Consider the following 21,214-nt stretch of genomic DNA (forward strand, 5'->3'; position numbering starts at 1 on the left):
GACCTTGCGCATATTTCTAGGAGTGAAATGTTGAGTGAAGGGAGAAAAAAAATGAGGGTGACTGGCAATGGTCGTTACACTTTACACAGGTACAACCCATTGGGTAAACAGAATTAAGCATTGGTAGTTCAATGGTAGAATTCTCGCTTGCCATGTGGGAGGCCCGGGTTCGATTCCCGGCCAATGCACAACTTCTCGTAATCAATTGTTATTATTATGGATTGTGATCCCAACGTGTAGTTATTTACCATCATTGTTTTCTCGTTATCATACCCCCTCAAGCAAAAGTCTCATATCAGCGTGACACATGTCTAAGATAGACTTTTCTATTGTTTTTCGTTTATGAACTATCGTGTGATGATTTTGGCTTATTCTATTTGTGTCATCCTGTAAAATTGCACTCTACATTCCAAAAAATGGCATGTTACCGGCCACTCAAATCTTTTATCTTCCTCGAGGTCTTTAGCCTAATCATGAAAGAGAAGGAAGCATTGGTAGTTCAGTGGTAGAATTCTTGCATTCCATGCGAGAGGCCCGGGTTCGATTCCTGGCAAATGCAGCTTCGATTTAGTAATTCAACAGCATCTTAGTATGATATTGTTCAAATCTGTTCCTGCAATTAATGTAATCGTGATTGCAATGTATGGTGAAGTGAAGTTAGTACAGTATATCAGAGGTGGCTTCCATTTTTTTTTCTCATTGTAACATTGTCAACCGTTCGATCTGGAACGTTACTTCAGTCCCGAAAATATGACAGCAACTGTCAAAAAACCCTTGTTAAATAATCTGCCAGGCTGCCACACAAGACGAAAACAAACTACTAATGTCAGCTTTACATACACAACAAGTCACCAAAAAGCGGGGGAAGCATTTAGGCGAAGCGATCGCATATAGTCAATTTAGCACAAACGCGCACGGAGGACGCATTAGGAGCGATGGGAGGACACTGACCCTCCGTTGACCCTGATACTGACTGTTGTTTGTGCTTATGCACCGAACAGCAGCTCAGAGAGATTACCCAACCTTTCTGGAGTCCTTGGAAGGTATGCTGGAGAGCGCTCCCCCTGGGGACTCCTTCGTTCTGCTGGGGGACTTCAACGCTCACGTGGGTAATGACAGTGAGACCTGGAGGGGCGTGATTGGGAGGAACGGACCTCCCGATCAAAACCCAAGCGGTGTTTTGTTATTGGACTTCTGTGCTCGCCACGGACTGACCATAATGAACACCATGTTTAAACACAATGGTGTCCATATGTGCACTTGGCACCAGGACACTCTAGGCCGCAGTTCGATGATCGACTTTGTAGTATAGACGTAAAGTATACGTCTATTGTTCCGGCTGACGTGACCCTCATGTATAAAGGAGGAGCGTCGCCGGAAACGTGTCTCTCAGAACCTTCTAGCGCAAACCAATACGAGTGTCCTGAGTGACAAGCAAGCCTGGCAGTTGTTTGGGACTCATAGAACCATAGTTACATACGTAACTTTCGTTCTATTTCGTCCCTCCCGGCCGCCAGGTGGCGCTGCTTAAAAAGGAAGGAACGCCGAATACAAGCGATGTCACGAAGACCCGGGAAAGTGTACCTCATAGAGGGGCCTCCGCCGGACCTCGAACCACATCCAGTGGATTAGGAGAGGTGACATCCAAGCTGTAGAATATGGAGAACGTGCAAGGAGACGACCAGGAAGCAGCCTCCAATGACACTCCTTTCAGAACTTCCAATGATGTAGCCACACCCCTGGTGGAGTGACTGCGCACCCCAGGAGGAGGGGGACGACCAGGGACCCGGTACGACTGCTGAATCACCTCCCCGATCCAACGTGAGAGGCGTTGCTTGGATACAGCAGCCCCTTCATTCGGGCTGTTGTAAGCCACAAAAAGCTGGGTGGGTGCGCGGAAACCTGCCGTAGCATCCAAATAAGAGCAGAGCGCCCTCACAGGACAACAAAACCCCGTTTCCGTCAACCCCATCCGTCGAAGGTGGAGCAAAACGAGCGAGACGAATAGGGTGGTTGGCTTGAGAGCCAGACAAAACTTTTGGCACAAACGCAGCATTTGGCCACAACGTGACCCTGCCTTGCTATCTCAGCACCGCTACCTGGCTGTCGGGAGTGACGAAACAGAACAAATACTAGAAAATTTGTTTTAAGTTTATTCTAAAAAATGACATACTAATCTCTCACATAAATCGGGTTTCCGTCAATCATCACTACTCACGAACCAGGTTAAGTCCTGGAACTGTCACTGACAGACGACCGATTTTTGTTGATGATCAGCAAACTCCAATAAGCATTGGTAGTTCAGTGGTTGAATTCTCGCTTGCCATGTGAGAGACCAGGGTTCGATTCCCGGCCAATACAGTTTAGATTTAGTCAAGTGACAGTAGCTTAGTAGGAATTTGTTCAATTCTGCTCCTGCAATGAATGTAATCGCGAATGCAATGTATGGTTATCGCCGAGTGAAGTTACTGCAATATATCAGAGGTGGCTTCTTTATGGATTTCTCAATGTAACATTGTCAACCGTTATCTCCAAGTGTTGTTACCGCAAAGGATCGTTATCACATTATACAGTTCCTTAACATTATTACAGTGTTGGTATCACAATATATCATTATTGTTATTATTATATATTATTATTGCAATACACACATTGTAACAATAGTCCAAGAACAGTAGAATGACATGTCCCTTCAAAAATGTTTTACCTTGGTGGAGGTTTGACAAACTGTTGACTAAGAGCAATAAGCATTGGTTGTTCAGTGGTAGAATTCTCGCTTCCCATGTGAGAGGCCCGGGTTCGATTCCCGGCCAATGCAGTCTATCATTTGTAGCGATAATTTATGTTGTCTTTTGGACGAACGAGCAATTTGATCAGCGCTTGAGGAAGTCGTAATTCCCTCAATCGCCTATAGGGGCACCACGTTATGTTTACTTTCAGTTTTGGAGAAACGCAACGAATAAAATCTAAATCCTCATTTATTTATTCATAATCTGAAGTCGCCACATTCGATGTTCGTGGTTCTTTGTATTACTAAATAATTAAAAAGTTGAAAAATTAGAACTTTATTCACATTTTGCTTTGCGGCCTGGTGGGCTGAAATATGTGCCACATCGACTTCGGGGATTGTCTACGTCACACACAGTGTCCTGTCTGTTGTCACATGGAGTGCAACAACATGGGCACCCACTTACTTCCTAGCCGTGTTTTATTGTGTGTTAAAGGTAGAACTGTGCCAACCAGTTTTAATTGTATTTTGGTGTTTTGAGGAGGTTTGGAAAAAAAAATTCTGGCTGTGCGGCGACCTTTATGTCAGGGAGAAATTCTAGCCACTTTCACCCCTACAGGAGCACACATTCAGCTGGCCCAAAGCGTTTAGAAGTTAGGGACTGTCTGCAAGTTGCGTGTTACAGAGGCTCAAGTTACCAGTCAAGTAACCATTTACTTTTTTTTTTTTCTCCCAAAAAATAAGAATCAATTGACCATTTACATTGGTAACCCTGGAAATGGAATTTGTAAACGGTGCCTAACCTAGACCGTAAACATCCAGCTGACTTTTACTCGCTAGGCCAGCTACATGTTGTTGTGCTCAGCGTGCTTAGCTTACATTAGGAGAGGCCACCCCACACTGATACCCCCACCCCGCCGCCCAAGTGCTGAGGATACCTCCGATCAGAATTGGCATATTATTTGGCGATAGAAGTCGGCCTTTTTCTTGCCCATTACGTCAGTAAACTCCCATTCAAATGAACAAAGGTGGCTCTCATTTACGCACCTGATACGTCATCGCGATCACGTAACCTGGATAATGGCGTTGCCCAGGGTATGTTTTTATTTTGACACTTGATCAGTTTGAAAAAATTTATCAGAGAATAAAATATCACGGATATTTGCACTTGTATTCTTTATACACAATGCCTAATCGAAAGTATGTAACTACTGTTATATGAGTCCCGAACGACCACCGGGTAGCGGTGTTGAAACAGCACGGAAAATCCCCACTTGCTCGCGTCACTCGAGAAAGATTTCATAAAGTATATATCCATTGTTCCGGCTGACGTGACCCTCATGTATAAATGAGGAGCGTAGCCGGAAACGTGTCTCTCAGCAAATTCTCGCGCAAACCAACACGAGTATCCTGAGTGACAAGCAAGGCTGGCGGTTGTTTGGGACTCATAGAACCATAGTTACATTCGTAACTTTCGTTCTATTTCGTCCCTGCCGACCGCCAGGTGGCGGTGCTCAAAACAGCACGGAACACCAAATACCAACGATGTCACGAAGACCCGGAAAAGTTTGGCTTGAGAGCCAGACAAAACTTTTGGCACAAACGCAGCATTTGGCCACAACGTGACCCTGCCTTGCTATTTCAGCACCGCCACCTGTCGGTCGGGAGGGACGAAACAGAACCAATAATGGAAAATTTGTTTTAAGTTTCTTCTAAAAAATGACATACTAATCTCTCACATAAATCGGTTTTCCGTCAATCATCACTACTCACGAACCAGGTTAAGTCCTGGAACTGTCACTGACAGACGCCCATTTTTGTTGATGATCAGCAAACACCAATAATTCAGTGGTGGAATTCTCGCTTGCCATGTGAGAGGCCTGGGTTCGATTCCCGGCCAATGCAGTTTATCTTTACAGAGGTGGCACTAGCTTACTCTCAAATTGTTGAAATTTGTTTGCACAATATAAATGTCTTGGTTTTTCCCTGGAAGAGCCTAACGAAGTTGCTGGGGATAGGAAAGTTGGTCTTCCCTGTGTTAGATTATTAACATTGTTTTTCTGTTTCAATTTATATTTTAACCGTTTTTGATATTAGTTAGAGCTGTGTAATAATAAGACAACAGTTAATTCATATGTTAGTCAATCTATAGTATTTTGTTCTCCTTCCTCTCTGGGAAAGAAATGTCTAGTAAGGTTTCTGAGTTATCTAAATGAGGGGATGTTTGCAAGCAGAGGTCTGTCCATAAATTTCCTGGTGCAAGGAGGTGCCGGGGACCAATTGTTTACCCACATCTGGAGTGGACTGAGATAGGAATGGTGTAGGATTCTAAGTTGTGTATTTCACTCTGCGGACAGGACAAGATGACAGGGGGGGAGTATTTTTTCTAAACACTGTTTTTGTATAAGTGTGCAAGAGCAGAGAGCGAGAGGCACACTTTACGGTCACTGCTGATTGAGCAAGGATCCAAAGTGACTTCGGAAATTTCTGAATAATAAAAGCTTGCAAGGAACTTCTTCACGAGATCTCAACTTTGAGTTTTATATGAACACGCAGGAAATCAAAGGAATGATTTCTAACAAATGGTGACCCCGGATGTTCACGGACGGGCGGAACTTCTAGGCGCCTAAATAAATAATTACGGTAAGTGGAGACTTTTATCCACGTAGGGAAGTTCTGTCTGTTTGGGACCGCTGCAACTGGTTTTCGTCTTCTAAATTGTCTAAATTTATACATGAGGTCTGTGTGAACAAGTTGTAGTTTGATGTCGTTCAATTAACAGAGGGACGCGGAGTTCTTGATTTGGCATTTTTACTACGACATTGAACTGTACACGTACGTTGGGTGGAGCACTAGGTGACGGAAGTGCTGGCCCGGGAAGGTTATGCGCGGCTGAAGAAGCATTTTTTGATCACAGGTTGAAGTAGCGTTTTTTATTTTGTTTTATTCCGTTCTGCTGCGAGGGAATCGCTAGACCATGACAGTTATTTTATAAATTTTGAAGGGCTACGGAGTGACGTGGAGATTTTTTCTTCCACTAGGAATTCTAGAGGTTATGGTAGCGCGCCTGCTTTGGCAGTTCTTTTGGGTCAGGATGACGCTGAGTGATTAATTTTACCTCTGCGGTGCATTCGCTAGCACGTGACGAGTTATTTTAAACTAGCGCACCCTGCTAAAATTGAGCAGTATTGAGTACGGACAGGTTGATAGCAGCGGGGATTGGGTTTGTACCGCTGTTTGTTCGATCGAGAGATCACGTGATTCGTTATTTATGTATGTTCAATGTCTGTTATGTGTGTACGTTTTTGTGGGCGTCTGTGTTGTTCTTGTGAAATTGTTAATGTTGTCGAATAAATTTAACCTATTGAACTATCATACTACAAGTGAGACGTCACTGCATTGATAAATATTAATACGACTTGAATAGAATATTAACTGAAGTGGTGAATAATTAAAATAAATAATGGAGGGCGGTTTTGATCACGACACCGAATGGTTTGACCTAAAAGTGCTTCCGGTTCATAGTCGGAACTTATTCTTGGATGCACAAGTTAAGAATGTTCCGAGGTTGCAGTCGGAGCCATGCCGAAAAACATTGACGAAAAATGAAAGAAACTATTAATTGTTTAAATGAACGGCTGTCGCTGGACAAAATGGTACGAGGGACTTTTGTATTTTCTTTGAATGGTAGAAGAGTCGGACGAAATTGTAAAAAAGTGGATCGAATGATGAGAAATGCTAGAATGTTGGCTTTGGCCAGTTCCGTTAAAATCGCTCGGGGGGCTTTGATAGAAGCTGGTGATGATACAGTGGCTGATTTTGATGCTAATATAACGGCTCCGCATGCATATGTTTAGCCGCTCACAGGAGATATGTTGGAAGCTATTAACCCGTTTACTGAATCACCGTACAAAACTGCGGTTCGAATGCTGCAAGATTTGCAGACGACGAATTGACAGAACAAACCCGTTTATTATTTTTAAATGAATAAAGTGTGTGTGCGTATGTGCTTGCAAAAGTTTGAGAAGTTGAGAGAATTATTGAGTAAGGAAAAGGCCTAGATACCAAAGGTGGGGGCTGCCCTGGTGGGTTGTGATTGTGAGTGAGAAATATGCGTATGGATATTTTATTTGTTTTTCTTCAATATCTTTGACTGTATGTTTGGTGTTGTTTTGAGTAGTTAAGACTGGTGTGATCATGGCGTTTGTTTTTCGAATGGGAATGTAGTAAAATAGGTTTTGCGATGTGATAATGCTAAGATTTTTTCTTTTTCCGCTCCCCCCTGTCTCTAAAAAACAGAAGAAAAAAGGGGGGGGGGCTGTGTGTGTGTGAGATGGGAGTTAGAGTATAATGTGTCCTCGTGATGGAAGTTTTTCTCTTTTCTAGGTAAGAGAAGAATGATAAAAAATAAAAATGAATAACAGTATTTGAAGGATGTTGCTGAGTTCTTGTAGAGGAATATTAGATTAGATTTTTTTAGTGCCTGAATAGACAGTCTTTTACACTATACTACTTTTGATACAGAAAATAAACTTGTTAACTTTCTCTTTTCTAGGCAAATGAATAAAGAATAATGAAAAAATAATAGCATTTTGTATTGAGCTATATTGAGTTAACATAGTTATACCTACATCTGTACAGCTGTGGCTAGATTTAAGATAGTTGAATGAGAAATTAAAAATGTTTTTGAAGTCGAAATAATAATAATGATTTTTAATATTTGTTTTTCTCTGAGTGTGTCATTTCAGAAACTGATGCTAAAGTTCCAACGCAGATGGGGGTTTGATGGCCCTCACTGGTTACAATCTGCGAACGGGATGCGCCCCAGCTGCTGATACGTTGTATTTGCAAGTATTTCTAGTAGCTATTTTGAAGGGCATTCCCAAACAACAAGCTATGGTATAGTTGAAACATTTTTGAGAAAGCAGGAAGTGAACTATCTTGCTATGATTCCATCTCCCTCGGTCTGTCGTTTGAAGTGCATTGGATCAGGCGGGTGCATTCATTGGTCAGGTGAGCGCCTGGGAGGGCCGAAATGTGCCATCAGGTCCACGATTGCAGACAGCAACCTCCAGCGTCTGGGTGAACATGGCAGAGGTCAAAGAGCTTCACGCCACAGCAAAGTCATTCCCCTGTGACCGACAAACATGGTGCTCAAATTCCACAATGCCCAGTGACTGTGTGCAAGCCTCATTACAGAGACATCTCCCCTACGGCTGTTTTGACTCCAGTGAACATCTCAATGCCTGCTTTGAACATTGCCTGACACATCCGCCGCCCTGCCATCTGCTGGCCAGGACTGAACATTGACTACTCAAAGCTTGTGGTCCGACTGGGATACGACACTTCGATCATTGATATGGTACACTGGTTGTATGCAAGGCATTTTTAATGGGTCGGATGGGGAAATGTGATCTATAACAAGGTATTTCAGGAAATTGAAAACAACATATGTGAATTTGAAATGGGATGATTGGAAAAATTTATTTAAATCTTAATTGCTCTATTTTAGCCTACTAAATGTTTGCCTATTTTATTGGGAGAATCAGTTTCTGAATTGGTACAATGGGAATTTAACGGATAACAGCGAGTTTGCTGGTTAATTTTTGATTTTTCTCACAGCACTGTGATTTATGAATCCCACAGATGTTACTCTTTGTAATGTATTTTGCTGTGTTTTTATATGACCCACTACTCTGTAGAAGAGGTGGGGTTGATTAGTATTTTAGGAATAATTGACAGTTTGCTCGATATAGGAGTGTTGTGTTATTTTCGGCTCTAATTATAATATGTTTATTTTACCCGTTGAGAAGGTAGATATATGTAGGTTTTGTGTAATTCATATCCTGAATTAGATTAATGTGGTTACCTCTATTTTTTCATGACCCCGAAGTCCTCACATACCAGTGTCTCAAATTGTATCTGTATGTGCTCATTTTAATTGCAGTGACCTGAAGCTCTCTCGTTTACCTCACAATCGCCTGATTTAGAGGGTTGTGTTATTTACGACGTCTTTTGCGGAAAGCTATAGTCTGGTATTCCTTATTTATGGGCTACGGAGTCTTGGTGTGTCCTCCCTTTGATATACCATACGTGTTTGAAAAGATCGGGTGGATCTTTGTCAAAGGAGGGTGTGTATACAGGATAGTTCATGTTTAAGAAATTAATTAATGTAGACGAATTAGTAGATAAAAAAAATGAAAAGGTTTTGAAGTGATAATCCACAGTCTGAATGTGAGAAATCTACAAAAGAGGATCAAGCTGCCGGAAACAAAGTAAGTTTGAAGCGGAGGGAATGAAGCATATCGCCAAATTAAGGTAATTATATTATATATTTTATCTCAGAAACAATTGAAAAATGTAATGTTTGGAGCCCAGTGTTTGCAAAAGATTATATATGATATGAATATATATGAGCCTCTCCCCAATGTGTTCACGTTCCGGCCGGAGTGAGGTTCTGGGTTGAGATTCACATTCATGCAAATTTAGAACAGTAAATATCGTGGTAAAACATTACCTACTATTATATGAAACCCATTTGAAAAATAAATATTTACAAGCTCTGTCTGTTGTATTAATGAACGGGTCATTCAACTCAACCAAAGGCTGGGCTCTATTTCAATGTCACAAGAATAGATATTTTCCTGTTCCAACAGCGCAGGACCTACGGATCTTAATAAAATAACATTTACTAATCCCAACTAACAAAAACAGTCAGGGTTTTTTTCTCCAAATAAAATTTATGTGAGTTTATGAGAGACTAAATGGAAATGTTCTGCACTCAGGAGAATTGTACCCCACGGGGTGACGGAGAGGTCATCTTGTGCAGTTCGCTGCACAGAGAGGAGGGGGAGACGACATTCCACATCTGGTCTACAAGGCTGCCGGATCCGTCCCAGGCTCAGCAATCTCATCACCTGATGATCATCAATCTCACCACCTCTGACTGTGAAAACAACGTCAGCTGATCCAGTGCCCGTTTGTCGAGCTGCAGTTTATGAGGACATCATTCAACGGAGATCGAGTCAAGTGCCTTTTTCCTGGGCATCATTCCACGAAGAGTCACATTTGCGGGCAGAATAATCCCGGTGACAAATCGAAAGACCTTGGGCAGTCGACCCTGAGGTTCTTAAAAAAAAAAAAAACTAACACGACACTCTTTTCATTCAACAAAGAACAAACCAGAGATGGCTTCAAAGTGGGAACGTATCTGCCGATGCATTGAGACACTCTTTCTTGAACAACAATATTTCGTGTTAAGCCTCACACATGCTATGCTTATTCCACTAAAAAAAATATATTTTAATGTATCAAATTGTTCTTTAATGCCATATGACTGCTAAACTACCTCCTCTCCTGCTAAAGGGATGTTTTAATGATAACTACTTCCCCCACACAACCATTGCTTAATGTTGCGTTGCCGTTTGCGATGATGAAGATCCGGCTGGTATTTTCCTTTGAAAAAGAAAGAAAAAAATGTTAAAATGTTTTGGGCTCTTAAGAGCCCAAATGAGGGAATGTTAGATTATTAACATTGTTTTTCTGTTTCAATTTATATTTTAACCGTTTTTGATATTAGTTAGAGCTGTGTAATAATAAGACAACAGTTAATTCATATGTTAGTCAATCTATAGTCTTGTTCTTCTCTCTGGGAAAGAAATGTCTAGTAAGGTTTCTGAGTTATCTAAATGAGGAGATGTTTGAAAGTGCAAGCAGAGGTCTGTCCATAAATTTCCTGGTGCAAGGAGGTGCCGGGGACCAATTGTTTACCCACATCTGGAGTGGACTGAGATAGGAACGGTGTAGGATTCTAAGTTGTGTATTTCACTCTGCTGACAGGACAAGATGACAGGGGGGGAGTATTTTTTCTAAACACTGTTTTTGTATAAGTGTGCAAGAGCAGAGAGTGAGAGGCACACTTTGCGGTCACTGCTGATTAAACAGGGATCCAAAGTGACTTCGGAAATTTCTGAATAATAAAAGCTTGCAAGGAACTTCTTCACGAGATCTCAACTTTGAGTTTTATTTGAACACGCAGGAAATCAAAGGAATGATTTCTAACACCTGCTAAAGCGGCTACCCTGAAATCTATTGTTACAACGATTGTTATTTGTATGAATAATTGAACAGTTCCAAATCGTTGGAGAGTGTTGTTATTGCAATGTATGATTCCAAGAATGATACAAGACACAGCAAGTCCCATGAAAAAGTTTAGCCTTCAGGGATTTCTACAACCCATTGGTTGACGAGTATTAAGCATTGGTAGTTCAATGGTCGAATTCTCGTTTGCCATGAGGGAGGCCCGGGTTTGATTCTCGGCTAATGCACAATTTAAAGTAATCAATTGTTATCATTATGGATTGTGATCATAACGTGTAGTGATTTACCATGATTTTTTTCTCGTTATCATACCCCTCAAGCAAAAGTCTCATATGAGCGTGATGTTGTTCTTGCTGCTGGTGGTGGCCACATTGAGCACTTGTAAAACATTTATTTATAAAAAAAAATAAAGACATCTACAACACGTGTCTAAGATAGAACCATCGTGTGATGATAATATATTATATAATAGTCCAAAAACAGTAGGATGAGATGTCCATTCAAAAATATGTTACCTTGCATTGGTTGTTCTGTGGTAGAATTCTTGCTTACCATGCGAGAGGCCCGGGTTCAATTTCCGGCCAATGCACTTTAACTTTAAAAATAAAGTTTAGCAGCTTAGTCTCCGATTTGTTGTCATGATGTCCTGTTATTGCAATGTATAGTCAGTACACTGCATTGACGGAATGCTCACCAGTCCGTCACAGACTGTCATTCTTTTTTTTCCTGATAAATGACGAGAATCATTTAAAGCAAGAAGTAAGCAATGACAGTTTAGATTTAGTAATGTGACAGCAGCTTAGTATAAGATGTTTAAATTCTGCTCCTGCAATGAATGTAATCGTGTTTGAAATGTATGGTTATAGCCAAGTGAAGTAACTACAATATATCAGAGGTGGCTTCCATTTTGTTTTCTCAATATAACATTGTCAACCGTTATCTCAAAGTGTTGTTACCGCAATGGATCGTTATCACATTATACAGTTCCTTATTAAGTGTTAAGTGTTGGTAGTTCAGTGGTAGAATTCTCGTTTGCCATGTGGGAGATTTGAGTTTGATTCCCAGTCAATGCACAATTTATAGTAATCAGCTGTTATCATTATGGATTGTGATCCTGACGTCTAGTTATTTACCATGATTGTTTCCTCGTTATCATATCCCCTCAAGCAAAAGTCTCATATCAGCATGATGTTGTACGTACTGCTGGTGGTGGCCACATTGAGCACTCGTAAAACTTAAAAAATAAAAAAATAAAAAACTGAAGACATCTACAACGCGTGTCTAAGATAGACTTTTCTATCCATGAACTATCGTGTGATGATTTTGGCTTATTTTATTTGTATCATCCTGTAATATTGCACTCCACATTCCAAAAAGGGCATGTTACCGGCCACTCAAATCTTTTACCTTCATTAATGTCTTTAGCCTAATCATGAAAGTGAAGGAAGCATTGGTAGTTCAGTGGTAGAATTCTTGCTTGCCATGCGAGAGGTCTGGTTTTGATTCCCGGCCAATGCTGTTTAAATTAAGTAATGTGAAAGCAGCTTAGCATTAAATTGTTCAATTCTGCTCCTGCAATGAATGTAATCGTGATTGCAATGTATGGTTATCGCCAAGTGAAGTTGTTAAAATATATCAGAGGTGGCTTCCATTTTGTTTTCTCAATGTAACATTGTCAACTGTTACCTCAAAGTGTTGTTACCGCAATGGATCGTTATCATATTATACAGTTCCTTATTATATTGCAGTGTTGGTATCACAATATATCATTATTATTATAATATATTATTACTGCAATACAAACACTGTAACTATAGTCCAAGAACAGTAGGATGAGATGTCCTTCAAAGATGTTTTGCCTTGGTGGAGGTTTGACAGACTGTTGACTAAGAGCAATAAGCATTGGTTGTTCAGTGGTAGAATTCTCGCTTGCCATGTGAGAGGCCAGGGTTCGATTCCTGGCCAATGCAGTCTATTTTTACAGAGGTGGTAGTAACTTACTCTAAAATTGTTCAAATTTCTTTGCGCAATTTAAATGTCTTGGGATTTCCCCGGAAGGGCCCAACGAAGTGGCTGGGGAGAGGGAAGTTGGTTTTCCCTGCTAAAGCGGCTACCCCTGCATCTTTTGTTACAACGATTGTTATTTGTATGAATAATTGAACAGTTCCAAATCGTTGGAGAGTGTTGTTATTGTGATGTATGATTCCAAGAATGATACAAGATATAGCTAGTCCCATAAAAAAGTTTAGCCTTCAGGCATTTCTACAACCCATTGGTTGACCTGTATTAAGCATTGGTAGTTCAGTGGTAGAATTCTGGTTTGACATGTGAGAGTCCCGGGTTCTATTCCTGATCAATGGAGTTTAGATTTAGTAATGTGACAGCAGCTTAGCATGAAATTCAGTTCTGCTCATGCAATGAATGTAATCGCGAATGCAATGTATGGTTATCGCCAAGTGAACTTACTACAATATATCAAAGGTGGCTTCCATTTTGTTTTCTCAATGTAACATTGTCAACCGTTATCTCAAAGTGTTGTTACCGCAATGGATCGTTATCACATTGTACAGTTCCTTTACATTATTGTAATGTTGGTATCACATTAGATCATTATTATAATAATGTATTATTATTGCAATACACACATTGTAACAATAATCCAAGAACAGTAGGATGAGATGTCCCTTCAAAAATGTTTTGCCTTGGTGGAGGTTTGAGAGACAGTTGACTAAAGAGCACTAAGCATTGGTTGTTCAGTGGTAGAATTCTTGCTTGCCATGTGAAAGGCCGGGGTTCGATTCCCGGCCAATGCAGTCTTTCTTTACACAGGTGGTAGTAGCTTACACTCAAATTGTTCACATTTGTTTGCACAATGTAAACGTCTTGGGATTTCCCCAGAAGAGCCTAACAAAGTGGCTGGGGAGAGAGGAGTTGGTCTTCCCTGATAAAGCGGCTACCCCTGCATCTTTTGTTACAACGATTGTTATTTGTATGGATCATTGAACAAATCCAAATCGTGAGTGTTGTTATTGCAATGTATGATTCCAAGAATGATACAAGACATAAGTACCATGAAAAAGTTTAGCCTTAAGGGATTTTTACCACCCATTGGTTGCTGCTGTATTAAGCATTGGTAGTTCAGTGGTTGAATTCTCGTTTGCCGTGTGGGAGGCCCGGGTTCGATTCCCGACCAATGCACAATTTAAAGTAATCAATTGTTATCATTATGGATTGTGATCATAACGTGTAGTTATTTACCATAATTGTGTTCTCGTTATCATACCCCCTCAAGCAAAAGTCTCATATGAGCGGGATGTTGTCCTTGCTGCTGGTGGTGGCCACATTGAGCACTTATAAAACATAAAAAAACCTATAGACATCTACAACACGTGTCTAAGATAGACTTTTGTATCTATGAACTATCGTGTGATGATTTTGCCTTATTCTATTTGTATCATCCTTACAAATAAAAACTGAACAACACATGTCTAAAATAGAACCATCGTGTGATAATTATATATTATATAATAGTCCAAGAACAGTAGGATGAGATGTCCCTTCAAAAATGTTTTGTCTTTGTGGAAGTTTGACAGGCTGTTGACTAAGCATTGGTTGTTCAGTGGTAGAATTCTCGTTTGCCATGTGGGAGGCCTGGGTTCGATTCCCGGTCAATGAACGATTTATAGTAATCAGCTGTTATCATTATGGATTGTGATCCCAACGACTAGTTATTTACAATGGTTGTTTTCTCGTTGTCATACCCCCTCAAGCAAAAGTCTCATATGAGCGTGATGTTGTCCATGCTGCTGGTGGTGGCCCCATTGAGCACTTGTAAAACATAAAAAAAACCTATAGACATCTACAACACGTGTCTAAGATAGACTTTTCTATCCATGAACTATCGTGTGATGATTTTGCCTTATTCTATTTGTATCATCCAGTAATATTGCACTCTACATTCCAAAAAGGGCATGTTACCGGCCACTCAAATCTTTTACCTTCGTTCAGGTCTTTAACTTAGTCATGCTAGTGAAGAAAGCATTGGTAGTTAGTTCAGTGGTAGAATTCTTGCTTGCCATGCGAGAGGCCTGGGTATGATTCCTGGCCAATGCAAATGATTTTTACAGAAGCAGCCAGCAGCTTTGTCTCAACATGGTCAAATTTCTAATCATGACATATTGAGGTGCATTGTTGTTGCAATTGTGTGGTTATCACCAAGTGATCTTAATAAGTATATAGAGATAATATATCGTGAGCGCACTGTAGTGTTACTGGTTTGAATTGTTATTGCATCGGATAGTTCCAAACTGTTATCACAGAGCTTTGTTATTGCAATGTATTGTTATCAGAATAGCAATATGTATGTTACTAATACATTCCAAGAATACGTCCCTTGCAAATGTTTTTTACTTCTTTTTTCTTTTTTTCTTAAGAGCTCAGTATTGTTCATTCGGTAATTTTACCGATTGGACATGTCATCATCATTGTTCTCTTTTTATTTTTATTTTTTATTTTGTATGAGGGTGAGTATGTGTGCGTGCGTGTGAGTGTGTACTTATTAGTTCACCTTAAACCTATAAAAAGTCCCATACCGTTCCCCTAAACCGAATACTTCAGAATCCAGCTCGAGTCGTGAGGTTGTCAGGAGACCCGAGGAAGGATCAAAGAAAAGAAAGGAAAGTGAAATCCAGCACCGACCAGACATTACCTACTACCCACCGGGTTACCAACCAGAGACTTTCACCAACCCCAGAAACATCTAAATTCCAACTAATTAGGGAGACCTCAAGAGACCTAAGGAGAGACTGAGGAAAGGAAGGAAGGATAGATGAAGCAGAGGAAGATCCACAGACATCAGCTTCCACCGATTCAACGACCAGGGGAGGAAGCAGATTGTGTTTGAATTTCGATACATGCTGGTGTGGTGGATCTGGCATGCATGAAAACCTCCACCAAAGAGGGGAGCCGTCGACCCCGGCCAGGACAGAGCAAGCACAACACCTTAGGGCCCCCCAGGCCCCGGCAGCGCCAAGGGACAATCCCCGGGCCCCGCAGAACTAATATTTTCTTTGTGAACCACGCAATTCAATGCCTGTGTGCGTGCGTGCTCACTTAAAGGAGCACACTATTTATTAAAAACTAACCAGCTATTCTATGAAATTGTTAATTTAAACTCTTCCTTGAAATTTTTTTTGTCAATTTATGTTGAGCATATTGAGTATGTTTTGGGCTGAAATATGTGCCACATCGGCTTCGGGGATGGACTACGTCACACACAGCGTCCTGTCTTTTGTCACATGCGCAGCCACTTACTTCCTAGCCGTAAAAAATTGTATCCTCTCCCGCGGGTATGACGCATGTTTTTCAATAAATATATGAAAACACACATGTGTTTTTTAGTTTTAGAAACGTTTTGAAACAAGAAAAAAGTATTTATCGCGGAGAAGCAAAAGAAAAGCAAGCACGTGCGCTGCAGTGGACTCTAGGTGCACTCAATGAAAAATGTTGAATTAAAAAAAAAAGTTTCTCACGTATGCCTTGTTACTATCATGATACAGTAAATGTAATGATGTAGCCTAATGCATGTGTAAGACCTGTTGTGTTTTATTGTGTGTTAAAGGTATAACTGTGCCAACCAGATTTATTTGCATTTCGGTGGTTTGGTTTGCGGCGACCTTTATGTCAGACAGTTCCGGCAAGAAATTCTAGCCACTTTCACCCCTACAGGAGGATGCATTCAGCTGGCCTTGAGCGAGTAGAAGTTAGGGACTGTCTGCAAGTTGCGTGTAACAGAGGCTCAAGTTACCAGTCAAGTAACTATTTACATTGGTAACCCTGGAAATGGAATTTGTGGACGGTGCCTAACCTAGACAGTAAACATCCGGCTGACTTTTACTCGCTAGGCCAGCTACATGTTGTTGTGCTCAGTATGCTAAGCTCACTTATGGCTTTTTGCATACTTGCAATTGGAACAGTACTTGGGCCGCGACTGATAACGTTTCAAGACATCACAAGGACGTAAGTACGGACAATAATGCATATTGAGAAACGGCCTTAGTTTTAACAGGGTCCAATCACAGCGTAACTGGACGTGATGGACGCCATCTTGTTACCCTGCCGAAATCGAGTTGGCCAAACTCTCTCAATATACGGCTCTGCCCTTACGGCAACACAAATAAGCGCTACATTATTTTTATGCATCATTATAAAAATAACAATATGTTGCTATAATGCCGTTTCCAAGAAAGATACATAGCGAAGCAAAAAAACATAAAAAATACACTGCCTTGCTGAGGTGTAAAGCTTAATGACAAGCTAACATTGGTGGTTCAGTGGTAGAGTTCTCGCTTGCCATGCGAGCGGCCTGGGTTCAATTCCCGGTCAATGCACTTACTCTTTAAAGACAAAGTGCAGCAACTTAGTCTCCAATTTGTTATCATGATGTCCTGTTATTGCAATGTATTGTAAACAATCGTAAGAGCCATTGTTATTGCAATGTATAGTTAGTACACAGCATTGACGGAATACTCACCACTCCGTCACAGACTGTCATTCTTTTTTTCGTGATAAATGATGAGAATCATTTAAAGCAAGAAGGAAGCAATTACTCACGTGATTCTCGCAGCTGCTCTTTCCATGCATTTGAACAGGAAATGTGTAAATTCAGCTATTTTATTGATAAAATCATTGAAATTATTGGAGTGACAAAGAAAACCAATGGAAATAACGGACCATATGGAACATAATCAGTAGGAGTGTTAAAATTAGTGTGTCAATTTTGAGTTGATTTAAAGTTCCTTTAATGCCACTAATGTCCAGCAGTTGTAACAGACACACTTGTCCTCTCCCGCGAGTTTGGCGCTGGAGAGAAGGAGATAACAGGTGAAACCTCCGCCTACAACTTTCTGCCTTCCGCTCTGCATGTTGGGTTGAGAATATTTAATTATAAGCAGCATTTTGGCACAAAACAATAATAATATTCAGACTTTATTTTTTGCCAAATTACAGAAAGTCGCTCATTCAAAAGCTTTTCCACAAATGATGGACAAAAGGTTCCAAAAGGATCTTGCAAATAGGTGAATTTATGAATGACAAGCCTAATATAACCGTGACTGCACCGTCTAAAGAGTGATCTAGGTGTAGCTCTGTAAAGTGGTACTATACCACACAGCAAGGTCTGGCAGCCCTCACTGTAGACAGAAATATGAAATTGGTACAGGCTGCATCCTGTTCAGCATATTAAAATTGTATTCCACCTGTGGGAAGCATTTGATTACTGTTGCATCGCATGGATTTAGAGAGTGAGGGTAAATGTTGACAGATTTGGTGAATGTTGACTCACTGAGTTTTTCTTTAATTAGCAGGAACATGTTGCTTTATTTCACTGAAACAGAAGATTATTTATAAATTGTGAATTCCCATTTCAGCATCCTGATCATGCCTGGATAAGATTAATATTACATTATACATGTATTTTATGAACATATAACACTGTTAAATGTCGTTTCTTTAAAATAAATAAATAGCGTCTGGTCATACTGTGCAGCAGTATTTTTCTTCCACAAAAATAGAATGTTGTTTTTCTCTTGGGAGAAGTTTCAATCCTCTGTCAAGTGCCATCACAACTGTTAGAGACTGAACGGCTTGTCAGGAGACTTAAAATAAATGAATGAGCATTTGTTGCTCTATTGCAGATGCACTGGAGCCAGAGACCACAACACTCTCAATCATAAATAAATTGGCAATACCATTTTATGGTCACTTATGTAATTTGTGATTTGTCTTCACCAAGTGTTTGGTCTCAAGAGAATTTCAATGTGTATGTTAAGACAGTAAGTTGATATTAATTTGTGTGTCTGTGGGATATTGCCGCAGCCTGCAGTATTCCTGTTGCCGTACAAAGGTCTTTTAGTCCTCCTTTAAAAATGTATTTCCTTAGATGTAGCCCTAACCCAGGCGGATGATCAGCAACTCTCTCCTTCGATAATAAGACGAACCACACGACACCAAACGTCGTAGAGACTCCATTTATCTTCATAAAAGCACAGGTTGGGGGAAGCCCAGCATGCTGCAGCAAAATGTTAATTAAGAAGAGCCCCTGCATTGAAAAATGGATTTCGGCAAGGTGTAGTGTCTGACTTTATGTGAGATGTTGAAATATTCTCTCCCTCAGGATAGTGTGCCCTGGGGTTCACCATGGTTGTCTGCACAGCACTTGATGTACAATATGTGCAACATCTAGTCTGGGTGACTGAAAGAACCAAAGGAAGGAAATGGGTTTCATTTCTGTTGAGAAGAGTATTTACATTTCTATTGTTTCTTTTAATTATTAAAATAAATATACATCTACAAGTTCTTCCCCAAAAATTATTCCACCTCTACGAGGAATTGTTTGATGGTTTACTGAGTAACCATCCAAGCTTTTAATTAAAGTCATTTTTAACCATTTTTTAATGTGTTTGTACCTTGTGATGCCTGAAAACATAAAACAATCACAGAAATGCATTATTGACATACAGTACATTAAATTTAATTGACATTACACACTTAACTCACATTCGGCCAATAACGAGTATCCACAAGGCAATTTAGTCCCAGTGGGCTAAGAGATGGTATCATTTGCATTATCTATGCACTATGCAGATGGGGGATTATTTTTGAATGATCCACCCTAAATCATGTCTCACGAAGGCTCCCCTTCCCCGATTGCCAGATGTCCAATTTTAGGAAGGGTCTTCATTGTCCTACAAGTTTACGATTGAAAATTGCAGCAAGGATATTATTTGAATTCATGTTAGATCAGTGTTACTACAATGATGATTATGTCATACAAGATTAAAATGGAAATATTACAATAAAGTTATGATATAATAGTTTTTTGGGTGAGTGTGAGAGGTTTTCTTTCTTTTTGAGAGACAGATAGTGTGTGTGTGTGGGGGGGTGCGTGTGTGTGTGTGTGTGTGTGTGTGTGTGTGTGTGTGTGTGTGTGTGTGTGTGTGTGTGTGTGTGTGTGTGTGTGTGTGTGTGTGTGGGTGTGTGTGTGTGTGTGTGTGTGCATGACTCTTGTTTTTGTTACATAGTGGGGCTAACATTTTGGGATTTCACAGAGTTGTGGGGCCCGCCCGTCCATGTGGGACCATTTTGGTGGGCCCCACAAGTTTAGACATCTTTTTGAGGGTCAAGACTTGGTTTTAGAGTTTAGGTTTGAATTGGGTTATGGTTGAGGTTAGGGTAAGGAAAAGGGGTAGGCAATCATTTTTGATGGTTGGGGGCTAGGAAATGCATTATGTCAATGAGATGGCCCCACAAAGATAGTAAAACAAACATGTGTGTGTAAGGTAAAACTTATTTTTGGTCTATATGGTACCTAATATACAGTATCCGTCAAAAGACTCATATTTAGGGCACGATTCTTGCTCCCCCACTAAAATAAGATAAGTTTGTGCACCACCAGAGTAATTGAACAAAGTCTTGCTTGCATATATATGAGAGGCAGTCAAATATAACTCATTATCCACAGTGGAACACAATAACATGTTCATCAGTGAAAGGAAACTTCTGTGGAGTTATTTTAGGAGAAATGCTTCGGAGACACTTTACAATTAAAGTAAACACATCTGCGACTGATTTTCATTTAGACTTTATAGTTTCACTCCTATTGCTAAAATGAAGGGGGAAGATGTATTTATGTTTTCCTAAAATGCAATTAAAACACTAGAGGCATTTTTTCTCATTTATCGTCATATACATTTGTGATTGATGCCAGTGGCTTTGTTCAAATTAGAAAAACATGTTAACACATGTTAATGAATGATTGTAAAATATGCTAGAAGACCGATATTGTTATCTTTAAGACACAGCCAGGCAAACATGATTCATCAAACAGATTAGACCCGTAAAGGGATTTAATCCAGCCCGCGAGATGATCTTGTAAAGTAAAAAAAATTTGTAATGTCAGCCCAATTAATCAGACATCCAAAATAAAAACAAACAAACATATAAATTCATAATTTCTTAAGCCATCATCAGATGAGCAATGCAACTTGTACCGAAGTGATCTGGACGTCATTATTTTACGCCCAATCTACGTGAATAAAGTTACGGTTTGTTGATTTAAAAAAAAAATAATAATTACACCCACATAAATCAAACGTGTTGAATATGACACACATATGACATGGATTAACATCCAATAACTTATTTAACTGTGCCACTCAATGCATTCTGGGAACAACATATATATGCAAAACAGGTAGACATAACACGCCTGGAATTCATACGAGCAAAGTGTTGCCGCGTTCCATTTGCATTTGTGTTATTTTTTGGAACAATGCAGTATATTTACAGTTGTGGCCCACTATTTTGAGCTGACCTGCAAATAGCGAA

The 21,214-nt window shown here is 40.2% G+C and overlaps 7 non-coding genes across 7 annotated transcripts; all 7 read left to right on the top strand.

Moving 5' to 3' along the window:
* Positions 1-117: 117 nt before the first annotated feature.
* trnag-gcc (transfer RNA glycine (anticodon GCC)) lies at positions 118-188 on the top strand. The gene has a single exon. It is a non-coding gene; the product is annotated as a tRNA-Gly (tRNA).
* Positions 189-2,290: 2,102 nt separating this feature from the next.
* On the top strand, positions 2,291-2,361 carry trnag-gcc (transfer RNA glycine (anticodon GCC)). Its single transcript has one exon. It is a non-coding gene; the product is annotated as a tRNA-Gly (tRNA).
* A 386-nt stretch (positions 2,362-2,747) lies between these two features.
* trnag-ccc (transfer RNA glycine (anticodon CCC)) lies at positions 2,748-2,818 on the top strand. The gene has a single exon. It is a non-coding gene; the product is annotated as a tRNA-Gly (tRNA).
* A 9,457-nt stretch (positions 2,819-12,275) lies between these two features.
* On the top strand, positions 12,276-12,346 carry trnag-gcc (transfer RNA glycine (anticodon GCC)). The gene has a single exon. It is a non-coding gene; the product is annotated as a tRNA-Gly (tRNA).
* Positions 12,347-12,727: 381 nt separating this feature from the next.
* Positions 12,728-12,798, top strand: trnag-gcc (transfer RNA glycine (anticodon GCC)). Its single transcript has one exon. It is a non-coding gene; the product is annotated as a tRNA-Gly (tRNA).
* Positions 12,799-13,955: 1,157 nt separating this feature from the next.
* On the top strand, positions 13,956-14,026 carry trnag-gcc (transfer RNA glycine (anticodon GCC)). The gene has a single exon. It is a non-coding gene; the product is annotated as a tRNA-Gly (tRNA).
* A 3,120-nt stretch (positions 14,027-17,146) lies between these two features.
* On the top strand, positions 17,147-17,217 carry trnag-gcc (transfer RNA glycine (anticodon GCC)). The gene has a single exon. It is a non-coding gene; the product is annotated as a tRNA-Gly (tRNA).
* Positions 17,218-21,214: the final 3,997 nt, after the last annotated feature.

This window comes from Leptonotus elevatus, chromosome 5, assembly GCF_054856555.1.
Source record: "Leptonotus elevatus isolate MCC_2025b chromosome 5, RoL_Lele_1.0, whole genome shotgun sequence".
Classification (NCBI taxonomy): domain Eukaryota; kingdom Metazoa; phylum Chordata; class Actinopteri; order Syngnathiformes; family Syngnathidae; genus Leptonotus; species Leptonotus elevatus.